Source organism: Streptopelia decaocto (genome assembly GCF_964273445.1).
Source record: "Streptopelia decaocto genome assembly, chromosome: 7".
Taxonomy (NCBI): domain Eukaryota; kingdom Metazoa; phylum Chordata; class Aves; order Columbiformes; family Columbidae; genus Streptopelia; species Streptopelia decaocto.
The window spans coordinates 9,111,409-9,131,554 of NC_138661.1; the positions used below are offsets into that span (position 1 = coordinate 9,111,409).

Consider the following 20,146-nt stretch of genomic DNA (forward strand, 5'->3'; position numbering starts at 1 on the left):
CGTTCTCTCCCATGACCTCAAAAGCTAGCATGGTGAATTTACTAAGAAGTCTCTTACAACTAATTACCACAGAAGAAGTCTATCAACAAATTTTTGATTTAGTTTTCCAGTTTCATTAGAACTGTGGGTCTACTAAGGATGCCTTTAAACTGCACCCTCAGACTGCTCCATTCAGTATTACATCTCTGCTGTGGGGGGGAGAGAAAACCCCCCTTTCACTGCTTTGAAAGCAGGCAGCCAGGTTTTTCCATTTTTGTTTTTCTTTCTCTTCTTGCTGCAGTTTAGAGATAACCAAGGTCACGCAGCTGGCATAATGGCTGGTACAAAGTGGGAGGCTCTGGGAAACTCCTCAGTTACAATGAGCTGCACACAGGCCTGGGATGTTTTGGTCTTTTGTTTTCCCATTTCATTCCAGCCATAATACACTTTATATGCAATTTCAAGTAGCTCAACAATAGTTACATTCCTTAGCTCCATTTACCTTTTACAATTTAGAGATGTCAAAAAACAGTATAAACCAGTATAATAAACATCAATCCATTATTCTATTTTCCTAAATCTAAATCAGTTAATATTCTAGCAACTTTTAAATACAACCTCTTCTAAATTCACATCTATCATAGCATTTTAACAATTTAAATGCTTTTCTAACAATATAAGCAATTACTCTAATGTGTAAGGATGCATCCTAATGGGGAGCAAGGTGGAATTTTAACAGTGGAACCGGTTCCCATTTTGTAATTATCTCCCCAGAAAAGATTCTTTTGGTACCAAATATGAATATGCAAACTAAAATACTGAGCTCAGATGTGAAAACCAAATACCCAGTTCAAATATGCAGATGGATCACAGTCACACTAATTTAAGACAATATCTCAATTTTTGCATTGCACCTTTGGGCCGCTCACTGCTCAGCCAGGTGGAGGTACTTCTGGGTCTCCCTGACAAAACAGGTCAGTGGCGCCGGAGCCCATCGGCCCCCCCGCCGGACTGAGCTTTTTTTTGCTTTGTTTTGTTTTCAGTGTCTCATCTGGTGCGCTACAACTGTTATTCCAAAACCTGGATTCTTTACTTGATGTGCGTACGAAAAAGCCAAATTTAGTGCACCGACATGAGAGACAGCCTGTCACAGAGTTGCGCAAGTCTGAATGCTGGAATAAAGGTAGCATGCTGGAGAGAAAAATAACAGCTACTACACGCAAAATTTTACGATCACGTTCACGCAGTAAAGAATTAAATTACTCATGATCTTCTGAATTATCACAAAATGCATGTTTTGAGTCAACGGATTCTCATGATTTAACAGGCTGTGAACTTATCATATCATATAGCACAGACCTACCAAAATTGCAACGTACTTAAACAGATACCCACAAAGAAAACAGGTTAATAAGGAAAGCATCTTGCAGACTCTAACAAGTTTGCTGTGACCTGTGTGTTATCAGTTAACTCTCTCAGCTGTCTGAAATGATTTAATGATCTCTTGTAGGGATTTACTTTGCTCCACTCTTCTCGCCCTAAAAACAACATTAATTGCAACAAGGTGTTATACTTTAAGATTCTATTCCCCGGACACTATTCCCAATCATTTAACTTATGCCGCAACCACCACTAATTACAATGTTTTACAAGATCTTCCTTCCTTATAATTCCGAGTGCTTTCCCAAGTTTTAAAACACCTCCCAATACTGATTTTTTAGGAACACAACTGAAAACAATTATTCCTGACCCCATCTTGCAAGTAAAAACCTTGAGAACAGGGAGGGAGGGAGGGGGAGAGAGGGGAAGCGGGGGGAACGCACAGGCCTGCTTGAAAACAATTAACTCACATTCCTGACAAGCTGCTTGATTTTCAGAGAGGCAATACACAGGAGCACATAATATGTACTGTAAAACTCACAAATAACATGTTGATAGCAAACATTAGCATTCTCTACTGCTAATTTAAACACCCGTGCTTCCTTAGCTTCTAAGTTTTCAACCTGCTTACTGATGGCCTCTTGAAGATAGTCAATAAATTGCATGTAATTCTCATTGGGACACTGATTAACAGTTGCAAATTATTTGGCTGCTTTGTTGGTTTCAGACACCTCTCTCATAGCTTGATATGCAAGATCTGTTGACTACCTCAGGATTTCAGAAATTTATCGTGTCTGTAGCTGTGGTGTGTCAGTTAGTGTCTCTTCCAGGAGTTGTGGGATACCTGCCCCTTTCAAAGAATCCGCATTGTTCTGTCCTAAATGATCTATAGCTGTTACCTTTCACAGAGTTCTTTTGCCCAGTTCTCCTCCGGCGACTCCTTCTGCTCTTTCGTAGGAGTTAGAAGGTTGAAAGACAGTAAAAGCAGATTGGTAAAATTGGTAAAAGGACTGATAGTACACTTGTTTACGACTTTAGCATTCTCATCTGTCACAGGTTCTTTGAGCAAGTTGTCTGACTCCAATCCTCTGGACTTGCTGTTCTCACCAGGGTTAGATGACGGTACAGGAGGCCACCCGCTCGGCATTTTTCCTCCCCCCGCCCCAGACTGCTGTATCATAGGGGAAACGGCACAACAGGGGATGGAGTGGGGAGGGGGTCAAAAAACACGATCCGGGTAAACTTCACAGTCATTTTTAGGTTTGTTATCAGGCTGCAACGCTGGAAAAATTCTGGCAACGGTAGCCCGCTCGGCCTTAAAGTCTTTTAAGGTGGAAATTTTAAGCTTCTATGTAGTCACTAATGATTTAGTTTCTTTATCATCTCCATTGCTGACCTTATTCCATAATTTCTGCCCTTTATCATCCCAAAGTTAACATTTATAAGCCTTCTCGTTTTCTCCCGGGTAGCCATTAATTCTGTACCGAATTAATAGTCTACATATGTTACTTTCTTCTTATTAAAGTCCTCTCATAGAGAGAATAGGCAGGAGGAGTTTAACTATAACTTCTTCCTCGAGGATATATTTTGCTCCATAACTTCATTCTCCCCTCCTCCCGCTCCCAGCCGCTCACCCTTTTACGGTGACTTCTTCAATTAACGCGGAGCGTCCGTACACTCCGCCCGGTTTTCAGTCCAGCTGATCCGCCTCCGGCTGGGCCTGCTCTAGGCTTTTCCCCAACTTCAGTGGTACGCCGTTCAGAGTATCACGTCGGGGTCACCATTTGTTAGAGCGAGATAAGGACTTAGCAAAACCAGTCGATTCAATGTGAATCACGCTAAGCCATTTATTACAGAAACAAGTCTCCTTATATACGTAACTATATTCTAATCACGCGTCCACGCTCCAAGCATGGATTCGCTAAATGAGTATTGTGGGCTGTCCGTGCTCTGGAGTCTCACTGATGATATGTCCGATGATTCACGCCACGCCAGGACCCCGCTGACTGAGGAAAGCCCCTCTTTCTCACAGCAGACTCTGCTTTTCCAAGCGGCCTTGAGATTCCTTTGGGCCTGACTAATTCAGCAACAGGTCTTTATCTATCAAGACCCCCGCACAAGCATTGTTGCCCTCCCCTGGATGCATTCAAGGACCTTCACATCCTTGTTAATTTGCAGGGCCTAGAAGTGCACACAGTGCTCAAAGTGAGGCCACACCAGTGCTAAATAGAGCAGGACAATCATCTCGATTGATTGATTAATTGCTTGTTGGGGAGAAGTTAACGTGATGCCATTTCATCACTCCTGTAAGATAAGGACACTACAGAGGGGCATCTTCTCTGAAAGATCTGGTGGGAATGTGTGTTTACACACATACATGACAGCAGATCCCCTTCTGAGGCTTTGTAGTATGGAACAGCAAGAAAAGGCCATACAGATGAGAAACATAAAAGAATTTATTGTTGAGGACTCCTAGATTTACTGTCTGATAATTTATTTTCTTATAAGCTATTTACAATATTCAAATGGTATGCACAAGATTTTGTGTGCATCAAGTCATTCATTAAGAAATTAATTATATTCATGTAAGACATTGTCTGGGAAGCATTAACAGTTATTAATGAGGATGTTATGCACTATTATCCTGAACTTTTATTCAGTATAACACTGGCAAATTCTGGCCAGAAGGGTCACGATCAGTGCTTGAGCAATAAGTGGAAGTGCAACAAGAAAGTGGTGCAACAGTTGTACATGGCAGTGTTGCCACACCCCCTTTTGACTCTTGACTTTAGCTCACTGAGGGTCAAAGTGATTACTGTGTTTGAGGTTCAAAACTGTTTTTTCCTCAGATTGGAAAGCAAGGACCTGGATTTTTTTTGCCTTCTTCTGCAGTAGTGGGTTGCTGGTTGCCTGCTGGCATCATGGAGGCGCAGCTCATGCAAGCCCTTCTCTGCCACTGACGAGGCATCAGACAACAGCAGGATCAGTCTATTCTGTTCCCAGACTTTTGACCGAGACTCTATATCTTGAAAGGACTGAGATATTTTGCCCAGCCAAGTCACCGGACTCAGTACTTGGGTGAAATCTGATGGTCTGTGATTGCCAAGCCAGGTAAGAAAAACTAATACCCACTTCTGACTTCTAGCTGCATCATGCACCGGGTCCATGTTGCTCTGTGTGGTGCCCCACGGCACCTGGACCATGGTCACTTTTGGGGTGCACAGAGGGGCACCTGGGGCTGGGCCACTCAGAAGTGGCACAGCCAAGGGGACAGGTCAGGGGACAGCTGGGGAGGCTGTGGGAAGGCTCATCACAAGGGGAAGGTGCTGGGCACAGCTGGAGCCAATCCCCTGACACATCCCCAGGAGGGTTCCCGAGAGCCTGAGGATGCTGTGCTTTGACATCTCACCTAAGGCTTCCCCAGGTGAGCTTGACCAGGTTTCAGAGCTGTTCTCAAACTGCTGAAGTGCTCACGTATCTGCAGGGTGTGCAATGAACTCTCTCTATGGCTAACTCCTACCAACATCTGCGGTGGTTTTTACACATTTCCTTTTCCCAGTGTTGCCTCTTCCTTCTGTCTCCTCTCCCCTTCTGCAACCATGGACCCGTCCTCACCACCCAGCTCCTGCAACGGGCTCCAGCTGAGCTGTTTTGGGAGGAGAAGCAGCCCCCGGTGCAGCTTGGGATGTTCGGTAGCTCCCTCCTCAGACATTAGCGTGACTGCCAATGTGTATCGCTTGCAGAGCACCACTCACAAGGGAAACATCTCACGTGTTCTCCTTGGCTTCTCTGTATTCCCAGTCACAGCAATTACCCAGCTGCTTTTTGGCCTTCATTTGTCATAAGCTGCTGTGCCTCAAGTGAGCTCTTATTAGCACTTCCTTCTCTGAAAAGGAGTGACTGCAAAATAAGCCAAGGGTCATTTCCCTTCCCTTGAGACCAGGAGATGTCCTGGCTTTTAAATCAGGCTCCATAAATTTCAAGGCTTAGCATCTCATGTGTTTTGCCTAGAGAGGGGTGGAGGTTCCCTGAAAGGAGTGAGGAAAAGAAACTCTTCAGATATGACAGTGCATTGCTTGGGCAAGTGTTTGAAAGGTGCCTGAGACAAATGACAGTACAGACCAGTGAAAAAGCAATCATTCATTTATACTAACTGTGTGAAATCATTCAGAAGAAGAAGTGGAAGAAGGAAGTGACCATTCTCTATTTCTTGCATCATCTTTACTTGCGTATCTTCCTGCAGGGTTGGGCATCAGCAGGTAGGGTTGCTAAATATCAGCCAGCAAAGCATGATGCCAGTAAATAAAATGCTGTTATTGAAAATCAACAAAAATATGCCATGCTATGTGTGATAAATAATATTTTTAGACTGTAATACTCCTGATATTTGCAATGCTCACTATGCACTTTGAAATAAGGATTTAGTCTCATGTCAGAAACTTCTACAGGTCCATAGAAACTCCAAGCTTCCCAGCACATAAACAGCCTTCACAGCACTGCCTTTGGGTTTCTCTAACCCATGCTGATTCTTTTTGCAAGGGATTCCAGCAGGAAAAGCTGTTGGAGAACAAGGTGGCCCCTAACAAGCACTATCAGGAGCATGTGTTAGTGGAGTTATGCAACAGAGAGGTCAAGAGCTGCAATGGCTGGCTGCTTTCAGTGGTAAACATGATATTTGCACCTCAGCATGTTCTGGTCCTGTGTTTACATCCCAAGACCAGAAAAAAGGCTGCACCAAGAAGTTCCTTTCTGCCCCTTCCCTTTCAGGATGAGGGTCAGAACCAGTAGCTGGAGTATTTACCCTCACCAAGGCAGCACAGCTGGCCCAGAAGCAACCAAAGGTCCATTCCAAGGCTCAGCATTGTTTCTTGGTTAAAGCAAATATATTCTCCAAGTCCCATGGATGCTAGTACTAGCTTTGCTTTTCCCCATCAAACCAGTGCCTTTTCTTGCGTCTCACGTTTAATTTCCTCTCTACAGACGCAATGATGGTGTTGTAATAAGCTGCGTATTCAGGAAGGCTCATGGCCCAAAGAAGTCCAACGTTTCCATATCCATGAGCTCCTCAGAGAGATTTTCACACAGCTCAAAGCTGCAATACAGCCCACCTACCACAGAGAAGCAGCTCATGTGTAGAAGACAGGGGTTTGTTTAAGGCTCTTTCACTTCATAAATGGTGGTCAACTTGCACAACTGTGACAGGGCAGTAGTCTGGTTGTTTCATCCTCAGGCTGGGATTAGACCACCAACACCTCATCCACCAATGCAACCCACAAGGTGGGTATGTGGGATGGTCCTAGCACAGAAGCCACAGCTGAACACAAGCTGTGTGTGGCATACAGGCCCACTTCTGCCTCCTGAAAATCTAAGCATTGCTCAGGGTATGGAGCAACCTACGCAGGGAGGAAACCTGTTGTCATCTCTGGCAACTGACAGGGCAATGGGTGATGGTGCACCACAGAGACAGGGAGAAGGCAGGGAATAAGAAGAATATAATTTCTTGATTTCTATGCTGTAATTAAGAAAGGGTTGTGTTTTTCATTTTCACGTGCCTCAACTCCCACCAGCTGCATGCACCCACCCACAGCATGTGTGCTGTGTTTTCATTACAGCTGTAGCCTCAGGTAGCATGGAACTGAGGCCAAGCATACATTAGTAAAATTAGAAGAAATATCATCTGACGGGTCTGGACGGTGCTGTGGGCAGAGCATATTTGGCAAGACTCTGCTTCCTTCGCAATCCAGCCCAAAGACATTCCCTGATCCTATCTGAACAGGGACTGAACTTGTAAAACGAGTCCCAGCTTGTGAGCTGTGAGTCAGGGATGTCTTAAACACTGCCTCAGCATCCAACATCAACAAGCTCTTTTTATCTTGTTCATCCTGCTTAAATAAGCGCAGCAAGGCCTCATGTTAATAGAGCAGCCTTGAGGGCTGCAAGGCATAGCTCTGTTTTTTCACACCTTCCAGCATTTGTCCCTTTGTATTTTTGACCCATTATTCTCCTCTTCTCTGGCTCAGCTAATGTGACTCTGTACTGCTCATAGAGTGATTTAAAACCTGCATCTGCTCCATATGGACATGTTTATGTTCCTCAATGGTGATCCATGAGGCTATACTAACTTCAATGCATTTCTCCATGTAGCAGCCTTTGAAGGATGTGAGTCTGTGCTTAAAATTGAGTATAATTTCCAACTTCTTTTGAGTAGGAACCTGTGGAATACCCTGTGGCATCCTTCCATCATATTTGAGGAAGATTATTCAGAAATATTGCATTTGGGAACCACTTGCTGAAAAATGTTGATGAAAAACATCAGATTAGAGGAAGACAGTACCTATACTGATCTCTTCGAGAAAATTCCACCTGTTAATGCTCTTGCAATGGTTCGAGCTATCCTTGCCCAAGTTTCTGGAGCTCAGTGAGAAATACAGTGAGGAATAATGACTGAAAAGCTGCATTTACTTTGTTACTAGAAAATGGAAAGAGGAAACATGATTTACATGCGAAGTAAAAGAATTAAGGCAGAAGTTCGTATTGACAGAGAGTAGAAAGCATGGAGTTTTGTTCAAATACAAAGTAATAGAGACAAAAGGCTGATGCGAAGGGACTACATGGGATGTGTCTGATGCTTTGATAGTCTTGATTTATCTTACCTCAAAAACAGGCAAATGTCATAGAAAATAAATAAGTCCTGGATGGCAATAAACTAATTGCAGTACTCTGAGAGAGGGCAACACTCCCACGTATCACAGATGCACCACGAGGTACCATATTCTCATGTACCAAGAAAGACACGTTCAAATCTAGATTCCTAAGAAGGGAAGAGAAGGATCAGAGCAGAAGAGAAAATAAAGGCAGCTCAACACTAACTTTCATCTTAAATATATTTTGCTCCTTTTTCACAACACAGTAGAGTGCAGTCTTCATGCTCCTTTTCTCACCTTCCTTTCATTTTGAAGTATCACTCATTACTCTTTACATGTCAGTACTCTTCACTAACAGCACAACACACATTCCTTTAACAAACAATGCCATTCCTCTCTCATGGGTTTAGGATGAATTATTTCAGAGATATCATTCAAGGGCCTTAAATATAATGACTTTACAGCTAATTTACTTGCAAGTACTTGAGCCAGATCTTTAATGTTTCATTTGAGTTCAGGGCACAGTAGAGAATACATTAAAATAAGCCAGAGCTGGTGGTTTTGTTCTAAGTATTACCAGAAGTCAGGGTGAGACCCAGAAGAGGAAGGGAAGGGGATTGCCAAAGATTTCCGTTGGATACTTATTCTTTCCACGGTTTGTAAATCTGTCCTGTAACACTCGTAATCCCTCCTCCTGCAGGGGAGTACGATATCACCAAAATCTTCATGATCTCCTGCAAACAGAGGCTTTAATGCAGCCCTTTGTTTATTGTCTCTGCAAATCTTTCATTTTCTAGGAGAAAAAAAGGGTCAATTCTTCTCTGGAGCCTGAAGGCTCAGGGAAGTTATCCAGTGTCCCCTCCTGCTCTGTCTCCCATCCAGCATTTCAACAGATGTGGACTGGTCCATGTCCAGACACCACCTCACTGGTTGTGCAAGGGAATGGAGAGCTGGAGGCCATGGCTAGTCAACCACAATAACTGGGCTTTAAGTTGATGTCCGTATGGCACTGAAAACAGCCTCTCGATTTTCCTGAAGGCCATCTGAGCTGTTTGTTGCCCAAGGGTCTCCTCTGTAATGTTGCGCACAGGGCTTAGGGGCTCCCTGCATCTTTGCCAGGACCCTAAGTTTGTGGCTGCAGAGGTATGTGGGGCCTGGGCACCCCTCCTTGGCACTCTATGGCTATGCTTGGACATGTGTCCTGCAGGAGGGAGGCAAGCCTGGTCCTGAGAGCAGCCTTGGGAATACCCTTAGCCAACAGTGTCAACATCATCCAAGATGGTAGGGTTCAGGAGGCTGAACTGATCTGCTCCTGTCTCCCCACCCTTGCAGGAGCTGAGGAAAGTGCAGAAATGCCCCACTACAGTCCTTTTGTCTGGTCTGACCTGAGATATGGCAGGAGCTTTCTCATCCAGTGCCACCTGAAAGCAAGAAGGACACTGTCCCCCTCCATCCTTGATGGAATGTACAGGGAATTATTCATATCCAAACTGAAACCATTCTGCAAGGGTGCCCTGTTAGACGTGCTGCCTACTTTCTGTTTCAGCTAATGATTGTACTTACATCTTTCAGCATGCAGGTAAACCCATCATTGTCTCTAACTGTTTGAAGGTGACCAGAGACAGTAGTGTCTAATGTGCATATGTAAAAAGGAGAAGACATTCTTAAAAAAAAAAAATAAATAAATAAAATCCTACACATGTCATTTTAAAGGAAAAGAATGTGGGAGAATAGGAAGGAAAGGCTGGAAAGAAATGAAAGCAAGTCACATATAAGTAAGCAGAGGAAATGCACAGCAAGATAGTTGTGGTGCTAAAATGGGAGGAGTTTACTGAACAGAGAAATTACCCTGTGGCATCTACAGAGATTAGTAATGTGGCCAGGAAATAACATAATTAAACTGGAATAATGTAAGCTAACAACACTCAGAAAAAAAATATCCCTGAAGGAAGGACTCTCAGAAGTGGACATGTAAGGAAGGGCTGGGAGGTGATACAGGAGGACAATATGGATGTAACTTTTGGCAGCCAACTTGGATTGCAAAAGACCCATGCCATTCTCAATGGGCATCACACTAACCTGCCTGGCTTAGATACAGCTGGAAGGTTTCTGTTAATTTCTTGTCATCTCATTGCCAAACACTGTAAAATCAGAGGCCTCAAAGAGGAGTAGAGACATGATCAGATCATTTGGTGTGGGTTTCATCTGTGAAGATTGAGTGATGCTTAGATATAAGCTTGCGAAGAGATAAGAAAATAGCAGACATGAGTCTACAAGCATCTGAAGGATGTAGGCAGGGTCACATAAATGTGCTTTGAGAGAAAGAAAAAAGGACGTGATAAGAAGAAGGGAAAATTCCCTGTGAGTATTGACAAGATTCAGATATAGGGTATTAGACTAAAATAAAATTATCTTTCATGGGACCTTTCAAACAGCAGAAAATGTTCTGTACATGCAGACTTGTTTGTATAGAGTAAAAATATAATAGTTGCAGCTCAGACTTTTAAGACTCAATGCTTCTTGATGAAAGGTGAATTTTAAAAGTGAGATCATCTCTCCTGTGGATACAGTGAGCTGAAAAAATCATCACCTATTTCAGTTTTCTAAATTTCCTTTAAAAACAGTATGTGCAATGAACAGTCAAAAGCCAAGAAGCCAAGAGGTAAGTTAGCAAAATCATTAAAGAAACAGCAAAGAAATATTAAGAGCACAATGCAGTCAAATCGGCACGGAGGGACAGATGGTACATACCCAAGGGTATTAAAGGAATTAGCTGAAAAACTCTTAGGCCCATTATCCATTATCTTCAAGTGCTCCTGAAGAACTGAGGAAGCCCTGATGACTGGCAGAGGGAAAATATCACACTCCTTTTCCAAAATGAGAATTATAGATCAAGTAACTTAACATCATTTTCAGGTGAAACTTGGTCTCTACTAATCAGAAACTATTAGTAAATGTTCTGCAGGAAGAACAAAACAAAAACATGTTACACAAAAAGACAGGTCACATTAAGAAAAGCAGTTGCATCCATGTGATTGACTATGGCCAGATTACACTCACAGTGTTGATGGGAGGAGGAAAACCACAGGGTGTGTGTGTTGGGTGGGGACAGTGAAGAATAAGCAGCTGCCTATCCATCATGTGGGATGGAGTATACACCATGGTAGGCCATGCTGGAGGGACAAGAAGGAGAATACAGTCCCTTTAGTCACTCAGTAGATTTGCCCTTAAGGGTTTCACTCACTGACAAGATAACTGGTTGTACAGAGAGCTCCTTGATTTCAGTAAATTATTTTATTCAGTTTCTTCAGACATAATATTCCTGTAGATCCTGATCCATCGCTGAAAGATTCCATGCAGACTCAGTTGACTTCAACAGTGGTTGGAATGAGCCCGAACCAGAACATTAAAGATGTAGGGTGGTTATGGAGAATAACAATGAAAGAGATTAAAATCTGCCCCTGCAATAGAAAGTGGATTATGCTTGTAAATATTGTCAAGTTCAGCTGGGGTCCTCAGGGACTCCTGCTGTGTTGGACATTATATTCATCTGCAGTAGCATCGAGGAAGGAGAAGAAAAATACATCAATCATACTCAAAGATAACACCCAGCTGGAGCTTGAATTGCAAATCATTTATTAGAAGCACCATCCTAAAGGGATTTCAGTAAATGAAGAGTGGGATGTAATGGGAATACCAATAAATTGAACAAACCTATGTGCAGAAACATCCACAGAGTAACAACGCTCACAAAAGAGAGGTCAAGACAGTAAGCCAGAGGCTGTGGAAAGTAGTAATTCAGTAAATAGCCTTGGATGCAAATGTTGATTGAATACTACAACTGACAATTTGTTTTAAAAAAGCCCAGATCAATCCACTTTTGAAGTGCTAATAGCAATACCACTTGGGGCAGGGCCTACTGAAAAGAGTGCAGACAAACAGGTAATGTTATAGATTAACTGGTGTACACAAGAGAGTGGAAGGAATGACCTATTTACTAGGAAGATCAAAGGAAATAAACACATACTTAGCCTGGAAAAAAAGGAAGGCAGCAAGGTATAGTCTGATATAGAGACAAACCTTCCCATGAAGCAATGTCACTGAGTGGGAGGCAGAACCAAGGTTCATCAGTTAGCCATGGTGGGGATGCACGCACGGGGCCCCACTCACACTGGGAAAGGGAGTGATCATCTGATGACTTGACAAGATCTCCAGCAGGATTATCTTGGAAAGGTCTCCATTGTCCGGAAGAATGGGGTTTAAAACCACCATACATGCTGGTCCTGTGTTTGGTTCTCAACCTGCATGGAGACAACAGTTGGCTGCCTCTAAGTTCACAGTATGTTTACAGATAAATTTTCAGAAATGTTCCTTGGGTCAGCAGAGATGAAAATTGAAGTAAAATCAACAGAGCTTGAATATTGGGAAAGTGTCACAATGAGCAGAAGGAAAGTCTCTGCAGAAGAGGTGGAAAATCCCACCTGCATAGGGTAAGATCACTCCAGGTGTGTACAACCATGGATGAGCAAGACAAAAGTGTGGTAGGTAAAGAAAAAAGCATGAATTATCACATGGAGAAGCCCAGTCCCAGCATGAGGATTGCAAATATTCTTTGCAGTGGTGTTATTTATTCCTCTTTCTTGGAGAATAGTCCACATGGGACAGAGGAGAGAGAAATCTCACGTACTTCTTGATATCCCTGTGGTAGTATCATGGTTCACCATTGTGGAAACTGGGAGAAAGCTACCCTGCACTGCCACACCTCAAGGCCTTAACTCCTGTTAGCTCACAACCTCAACTAGACTTTCACCACAGGTGGGAGATTAATGCTACACTTGAATCCCAGTTTTATCCACTATCTCTCAGTGTCTCTGCTTCCTTTGTGGACATTACCACCCAATCTGGGAAAAGCTGAGAGAATATATTGGGAATTTCAGTGATTACCTTATAATACAAATGGACCCCTTGTTTCACCTGTGACCCCATTTCTCTGTGTTGGCTGCCCACTGATTTCTGGTTGGGATTCACAGCACAGGTTATGATCCATAAACCTCAAAAAGCACATAGCTAGACAATTCTTCCTCATTTTCATACACGTCTTCTCTGAGCCTTTATTAAAGCAAGGGTTTCAGAAGCCTATGGCAGGATGTGTCTGCAGCAGGTCCTCTTCTCTTGAATTTGCACTGATAGTGACACTACTCATTCTTATCTGATCTTCACCAGAAGCGGCAGCTCTTCACCTCGCTGCTCAGGCAGCATTGCCCTCAGGAGGCTAAGGAATTCCTGGCAATTCTTCTGGGTGGAAAGGCTTTCGCTATACGTAAGCGATATGAAATCTGCCTACTTGTTTGGGAGGGTGACAGCGTGTTATAATCATATGGCATCACTTGAGTGCCCATAACAGTGACTGTAGCAACACTAACGGAAGCTCTGAGGGAGAGGAATGACAAATCACTCCCACAACTTGATTCATGTGGGTTGCTGCTTAAATACTGGTTGAAGCAGACGCTGAAGTCATGGGTATCTGTGGGCTGCTGAGTTTCTAACTTGATGTTTTGTGGGGCTATGCCTATCAAAATATTTGGGATCTGCTCATCTCTGGTTACTGTGCTGGCTTCAGAAGCATTGTTTGGCTACACAGAAGCCATAGTACCATCTTGCTCAAGTGCTGTCTGAGTTAGAAACATTTTGAACATGGTTATCAGGGAAAGACTGTAGAATCCTAGAAATCTTTGATTGTTAGAGACACTCAGAATCATCGAGTCCAACCATAACCTAACTCTAGCACTAAACCATGTCCCTAAGAACCTCATTTAAATGCCTTTTAAACACCTCCAGGGATGATGACTCTACCAATTCCCTGGGCAGCCTGTTCCAATGCCTGACAACCCTTTCTGGGAAGAATTTTTTCCTACTATCCAATCTGAACCTCCCCTGGCACAACTTGAGGCCATTTCCCCTTGCCCTATAACTTGCCACTTGGGAGAAGAGACCAACACCCTCCATGCTCCAACCTCCTTTCAGGTGGTTATAGAGGGTGATGAGGTCTCCCCTCAGCCTCCTTCTCTCAAGCTAAAGAGCTCCAGTTCCCTCAGCCACTCCTCATAAGACTCGTGCTCCAGGCCCCTCACAAACACCATGTGTGCAAAATAACTATGAGCTGTTGAAAATATCTTTTAAGGGGAATTGACTCCAAGGCTCCATGGCTGATATTTTGACTGGAAAATGTGGTGCATACATAAGCATTGTTTCAAAGAAGCAATCACAAAGAGAATATGCAGATATGTGGACAATTGCTGGATTTGGGGCTAGTCATCAAGGACCAAAAAATGATTATGTTTTCAAAGGAAATGTTACATTGTCTTATCTTCACATTGCATCCACTTTGGTTTTACTAAATGAGAGGAAGTCCCAGCTTGTGGTTGAGCTGGTGGGACAAGTAGTCCAGGGTCAGTTCCCAGTTCTAGCCCAGACTTCCTAAACTCAAGTTATTTAATTGTCCTACCCTTACGTCCAACAGTTCCCTACCAGGAGATAAGGATAATATTACCTTTCTCTACCCCTCTTCTATTTCTATTAAATAATGGGAGGAGCTGGAGAAAAGACTTAATATAAAGACGCAGAGGCCCCTGCACAGTGGAAAACCTGATCTTGATTGAGGACGCATACATTAGTGTATTTTAAATGAATTTCATCTGTCCCACCATATTTTCTTATACAAAGGAAGACTATTTCAGGAAACAACTGTTACAGAGTATGGCTAAGTAGATATTACACAGGTCTGTTTCTCTGATTTAAAAAGGTATATGTATCTGTCTAGGTGTTGGGAACGTGTTAGAGAGGTTTACAAAGGGGCCAAGACTTGTGATGAAGAGTTTATTGTGACTGAAAGGCTGAAGACTAGCAGTTTGTTTTCATGGAAAGGATCCCAGAACTAGTTATTATTCACTGTATGTCTGTGCCATGAAAGGGTAACACATATAATTAAACTAATGTAGGTATTGGATCAAACCATGCAAGTCTATTTTAATTCATAGTATAATATCTATTCTGTGTTTTGCAAGCAAGAGTAAAAGTCTAAGGTATACTGTTTTCCAAATCATGGTGAATCAATGATAGGCCATTTAAAACTGCCTATTCAGGTGAGTGGTTATCCCCTTGTCTTCTTTGAAATTTATGATCTTCCTTCCTGCCTTTAATTGTCCTAGTTTTCCTGAGGAAATCAAAACATAATGGTACAAGCCAGCCATTTTGCTGTACATAACGCATATTATTTGCCTTTTAAATTTAATGTTTCTACCTCTCTAAGGCTAATAGCACAGCATTTGTGTGCTGTGGACCCAGTCAGTGCTGGTGGTGGTGAGCAGGCTCTGCTGCCTGGTTGGGTTGTTTGACTTTTTCTTCAAAGTGTCTGGGCTACATCCAGGCCTGAAGTCATCTCATACAACCTCAGAAGTCTGAAAGGCAAGAGCTATATCTATGCCAGGCACTGTAGTGTCTACAGAGCAACTCTGCAAATGGCTCTTCCACGGTTGTTGTAAGATCATGGAGAATATCCAATGTTGTCAGCAGGGCAACTAACCCTTCTTGTTGGAGAACTTTTCACAATGATATGGTCTGGTAAGAAAGAAAATTCTGCAAGAGTGCAAAGGGGTTCACACGTAACTGCCCCTGCACCTCTCGAATTTAAGGTTCAACTGCCCTGGAATTTATACAGTTACAAGGAAACAGCCTGATAGTGATCTATGGAGCCTGTCTTTCAAATCCATAAACAGAAGCCTAAAGTATGTGCATAGGTATCTGCTGTGCCTTTGTATTCATCCTTCTCCAGGGACTGAGCTGCAGAGAATAATTCTCCTACATCTCCTGCAATCTAATAGGGAAGGAAATTTTAAAATTTCAGTTTCAGTGTTTCTTACTCATGCCTGCATGAGTGTATTTGAATAAAAGGGATGGAAGGGGAGGTGTTAGTGCTTGCAAACCAGGAGTTCTTGGCTATATTGATGTCCCGCTTTCAATTTATGCTTGCTACATATGGCTTTCTGTTTCTTTTCTTAACAGTCGTAACTGACCTGACACAGACCACGCTGAAACTTGTGGGTTTTGGAGCAGGTCTATGCATGGAAATGCTGGGTATATTGCCAAGGAATGAGATTTTCAGTTAAGCTGGGGAAGCCATGCCAAATTTTGAACTGCGTCAATATTACTTCAATTGATGGAATACCTTTTAAAGTTATGCGCCATCTGAATTTTTCACTCAGTCTAACTTAATCTTCCTTCATAATCCCTGTAGCAATAGGAGGGTCATATTTTATAAAAAACCCCACAGACTTACTTTGCATTTATAGATGAGACTAATCTTTACAATAATGCTTTCACCACTGCAGCTTCTTTAAAGAAGTAAAAGGACGTAAGGGGAACACGGTTGGAAATATTGATTTATTTTCTTTAGATAGCCAAAAGCTGAATCACTACAAAATATGCACTGTGCAATTAAACCTGCTGCCAAGAGAGAGTAAGAAAACAGACGCCTCTCCCATGTTTATCTGTGCCATCCTTTCATAGTGTCTATTCTACAAACAGCACCGTTTGTGCATTGGAGCATCAACAAACTTGCAGATTGAAAACTCGTGTAAAGCAAAGGTGAGACAGACCCTGGCTGAGTAAAGTTCCCCGGGTTACACTGATGTCCTGTTGAGGTTACTTTGCTGAACATGGGTGTGCTAAACATATTCAGTACTTCCACAGGTAGATGGGACAATTCACAGTGACCAGTCTATTTGCAAAGCATAACCACTGTGGCCACTGAATACTAGTTTCTTCAAATTTGTCAACTCTGAATCTCAACACTTTGTACATATGAGCACTAGCATTTCAGTTGCAAAAGCAAGTCCTGCCAGGATGAGCATTTCTGTTGGCTCATTTAAAATTTGTTTTGCCTAAACACACATGTGGCAATGCAACATTCACTTTCTACTAATTTCCTCCAAAAGGTCATGACAATGAGTGTTAAGTAAGATGTGAAGTGATATTAGTAAGATTTAATTTATAATTACTGTCCATAGGACACAGATGCAAGTTAATACACCTCCTTCTACCCTACAGTAAGATATAAATTGTTTTCAAAATATGCTAAATGGAATGTCTTCCTGGAGTCTCTGCTGCTCCCGTATGTTGCTTCTAAATATCAGATGAGTTTTTCCAATTGGTTTCAACATCTTATGCTGTGGCCAGCTGATGTAAGTTGGCACAGGTTCTTTATACTATTGGATTTATGTCAGTTTATAGCGGCTGAGATTACAGCACAGTTCTTGTTTAAAATATACTTCTCATCTTTTTAATGTTTTCTTGAACAATGCAGTGAAGTCACCTGTTCTATCTCAGTTTCTGTCCTCAGTAAAGTGTATGGGTAAAAGTTAATATCTTGAGGAAGATAAAAGAGAACAGGGGCTGTCACCCACTCAATCTTTAAGGCATATATTCTTTATAAAGTCATTATGTGAAAGACTGACATTCCGTAAGACTAGTGGGATAGAAGAACATAATTTACCATTTTAAGTGGATCTGAAAACAGTGCTAAATTCATGACATTGAAACAAATCTTTTTGGCTTCAACTCTGGTGCTGCTTAAATTATTCACTGTAAACATATGACCATACTGATTTAACACATTGTTGTTCTTTGTGACTTTCTTGAATGAGATTACCTTGATTTACAGCCTGTTCAAAGCAGTTTTGCCTATTAAAAACTTGCAAATATTCACCTTGGGCTGCATAAAGACACTACTGATACCAATAGTGATACTACTAAAGATACTAATTCCTTCCCTTGAAGTGTCCATCTGGTTATACCAGAAAGAAGTATGTGGACATTGATCTCAAGCCCCCATATAAAACACTGCTTCATAGAGCTTTGTACTTGCCTGGAGCTGCCTTGTTCCAGCAGTGCCTTGTGTGGTCTCTCATCTCCACACCCTGATGTTCCCCATGCGATGTTGGGAGACACGAGGGCCTGTCAGGGACTAACGATGCTTTGGGGTGGAGCAGCTAACTCTTATGTGTTCTTCCCCACCCTGGGTTCACATTGCCCAGGTGCTTTTGGGATGGCTGCTGATACCATGAGTGAAACCAAGCATTGTGAGCATGGCTTTCAATGAGGACTGTGAGCCGGCCTAAGCAGAGGCTGAAACGGAGCTTTCCTGAATGTGTCCCAGCTGCAGGAGTGGTGTTCCAGTACAGCAAAAGCCCTTTCCTCACTGAGCCAACCCCAGCACTGGGCAGTGCAGTATAAACCCGCAGTGAGGTATATTTGACATGCCACCGAGCTTGGCACTGCAGAGATTTGCCATTGCCCAGCTCAGCTGTACAGCACTTGTTCTGTGTGCTCTGGGTATCCATCGCTGCTCTTTGGCCCCACAGCCAGCCACAGCCTATACAGGGATTACGCTCAGCTGGGTTGTTCTTTAATATGTTCTGTTTATTGAATTAACAGGAATCATGGACAGTAACTGGGTACCTCAATAAAACCAGAAGTATTGAACAAGAACATAAAGCAAATGTGAGATGATGAAACTGAAGTATGAATAAAGATGGGTGTTGCCAAAGTGGAAAGTGGTTTACTTGTCTAAATGCCCCTCCTACTGAAAATTCAATCATTGTGAGAAAACTGTCATTTGGGTTCATGACAATGGATGTCCCAGGGTGGTGTGGCCATGAGGTACAGAGCTTCACCCGTGCAACAGAAAGGCTGTCTCACAGCTGTTGTGCTCCTAGGGTTGACAGTGTCATCCTAAGTTCAGACTCCCTTTTTGGATGTTTCCTGAGAGCTTCAGAAACTGTGTCTGCCACAGACCCCTCCTTGTGCACCCAGGCATCACCCCAGCGTTTCCTGGAGCATCTTACTTCTTCCGTCTCCCATGCAGAGAAGTACCTGCCACTATGGGACTTTCCCTGCCTTCAGAATGTAAAATTCGGATTCTTTTTTTTTTTTTTTTTTTTTTTAAGCATTTTTCTTAATGCGGAAACATTTAAATCTGTGTCCCATTCTTGATATCTTTAAAAGTCTGTTTTGGAACATTCAGCTCAAGTCAGGGGTTTGTGAGAGTTAAGTGTATGAGTGAAACAGAGCTGATACACATTTCTGTTTCTATCTTTCTATACCCTCAGCTTGTCTGCCAGGAAGTGCACTTGCTGCTTTTCGGATTTTCTGGTGATATCTGAAATCAGCTGAAGTGTGAGTGGGAAAGCAAGAAGGATGCCACTTGGGAACTACTGATTTCAACATGAGCACGTTGCTCTGCTGCTTTTATGCAGCAATAAAATAAAGCTTAAAGGTCACCTCTGTGCATGCCATTTTCAGCGTGTTGGGGAAAATATATTTTTACATATATAAAGCAAAGCAAGCTCTGGGAGGCTGCCAGCTCCCTCTAGATGACATAAAACTGCTAGTGCCTAGAAAGAATAAGTTAAAACCCCAGAGCTGTGTGAAATAGTAAAATGCAGGGCACAGACTTGAGTACTAAAACTCTTCTCAAGAGCAGTTTGGGAATACCTGTGTGCAAGGTCATACTGCTTTTAGCTGTCCCATTAAACATCCCTCTTGCCAGAATCTAGAATATAAAAAGCTTTCGGTAAGTTTTGGGCTGATTGTCCAGTCCAGAGGCATTTAAACATGACATTTTTGACCTGAAGGAATCATCACTTACCAAGTGAAGCTAAATGTCGATGCAAACTCAAATGTGAGTAGTAGCATTGGTATCCATAACCTGGAACACTAATGAAACTCCCAGCACTCACTGCATACAATGTTCCTCCTCAAGGTCCAAGTCAAGCCCATGAAACGTTTGAACTTGATCCTGTTCTGGTTTCAGACAGTTTGGTTGTGTTGCAGCCGTCGGCAATTCTGCCAGTCTGCACCAGCTGGACACATCTCCCTGGCCAATGATCTTCGCAGTGTGTTGCACCCAGCAACCGGCAAATATTCAGTGGTTTTTCTGGTGCTTGTGTTGCTCCTAATGGAACTCCTAAGTAACCTAATTGGTAATTCACGTTTTAATGAGCTCCTTATTATGGGGTTAATAATCTGCATTGTTTTGTGTGGTTCTAACCATTAGCAGCTTGATGTTAAACGGCTTTAATTTGTTT

The 20,146-nt window shown here is 42.6% G+C and overlaps 1 protein-coding gene across 6 annotated transcripts in view; it reads left to right on the top strand.

Moving 5' to 3' along the window:
* Positions 1 to 4,173: 4,173 nt before the first annotated feature.
* The window catches only part of GPR132 (G protein-coupled receptor 132), an 84,307-nt gene continuing 68,334 nt past the window's right edge, over positions 4,174 to 20,146 (top strand). For 4 of the 6 annotated variants that reach the window (XR_014184609.1, XR_014184610.1, XM_082058290.1 and 1 more), the window contains exon 1: positions 4,174 to 4,470. The gene's annotated coding sequence lies outside the window, so the exon portion shown is untranslated. Of the gene's footprint in view, positions 4,471 to 7,567; positions 7,854 to 9,335; positions 9,659 to 20,146 lie in introns of those variants that run through there. The other 2 variants (XR_014184611.1, XR_014184612.1) reach the window with 2 other exon arrangements.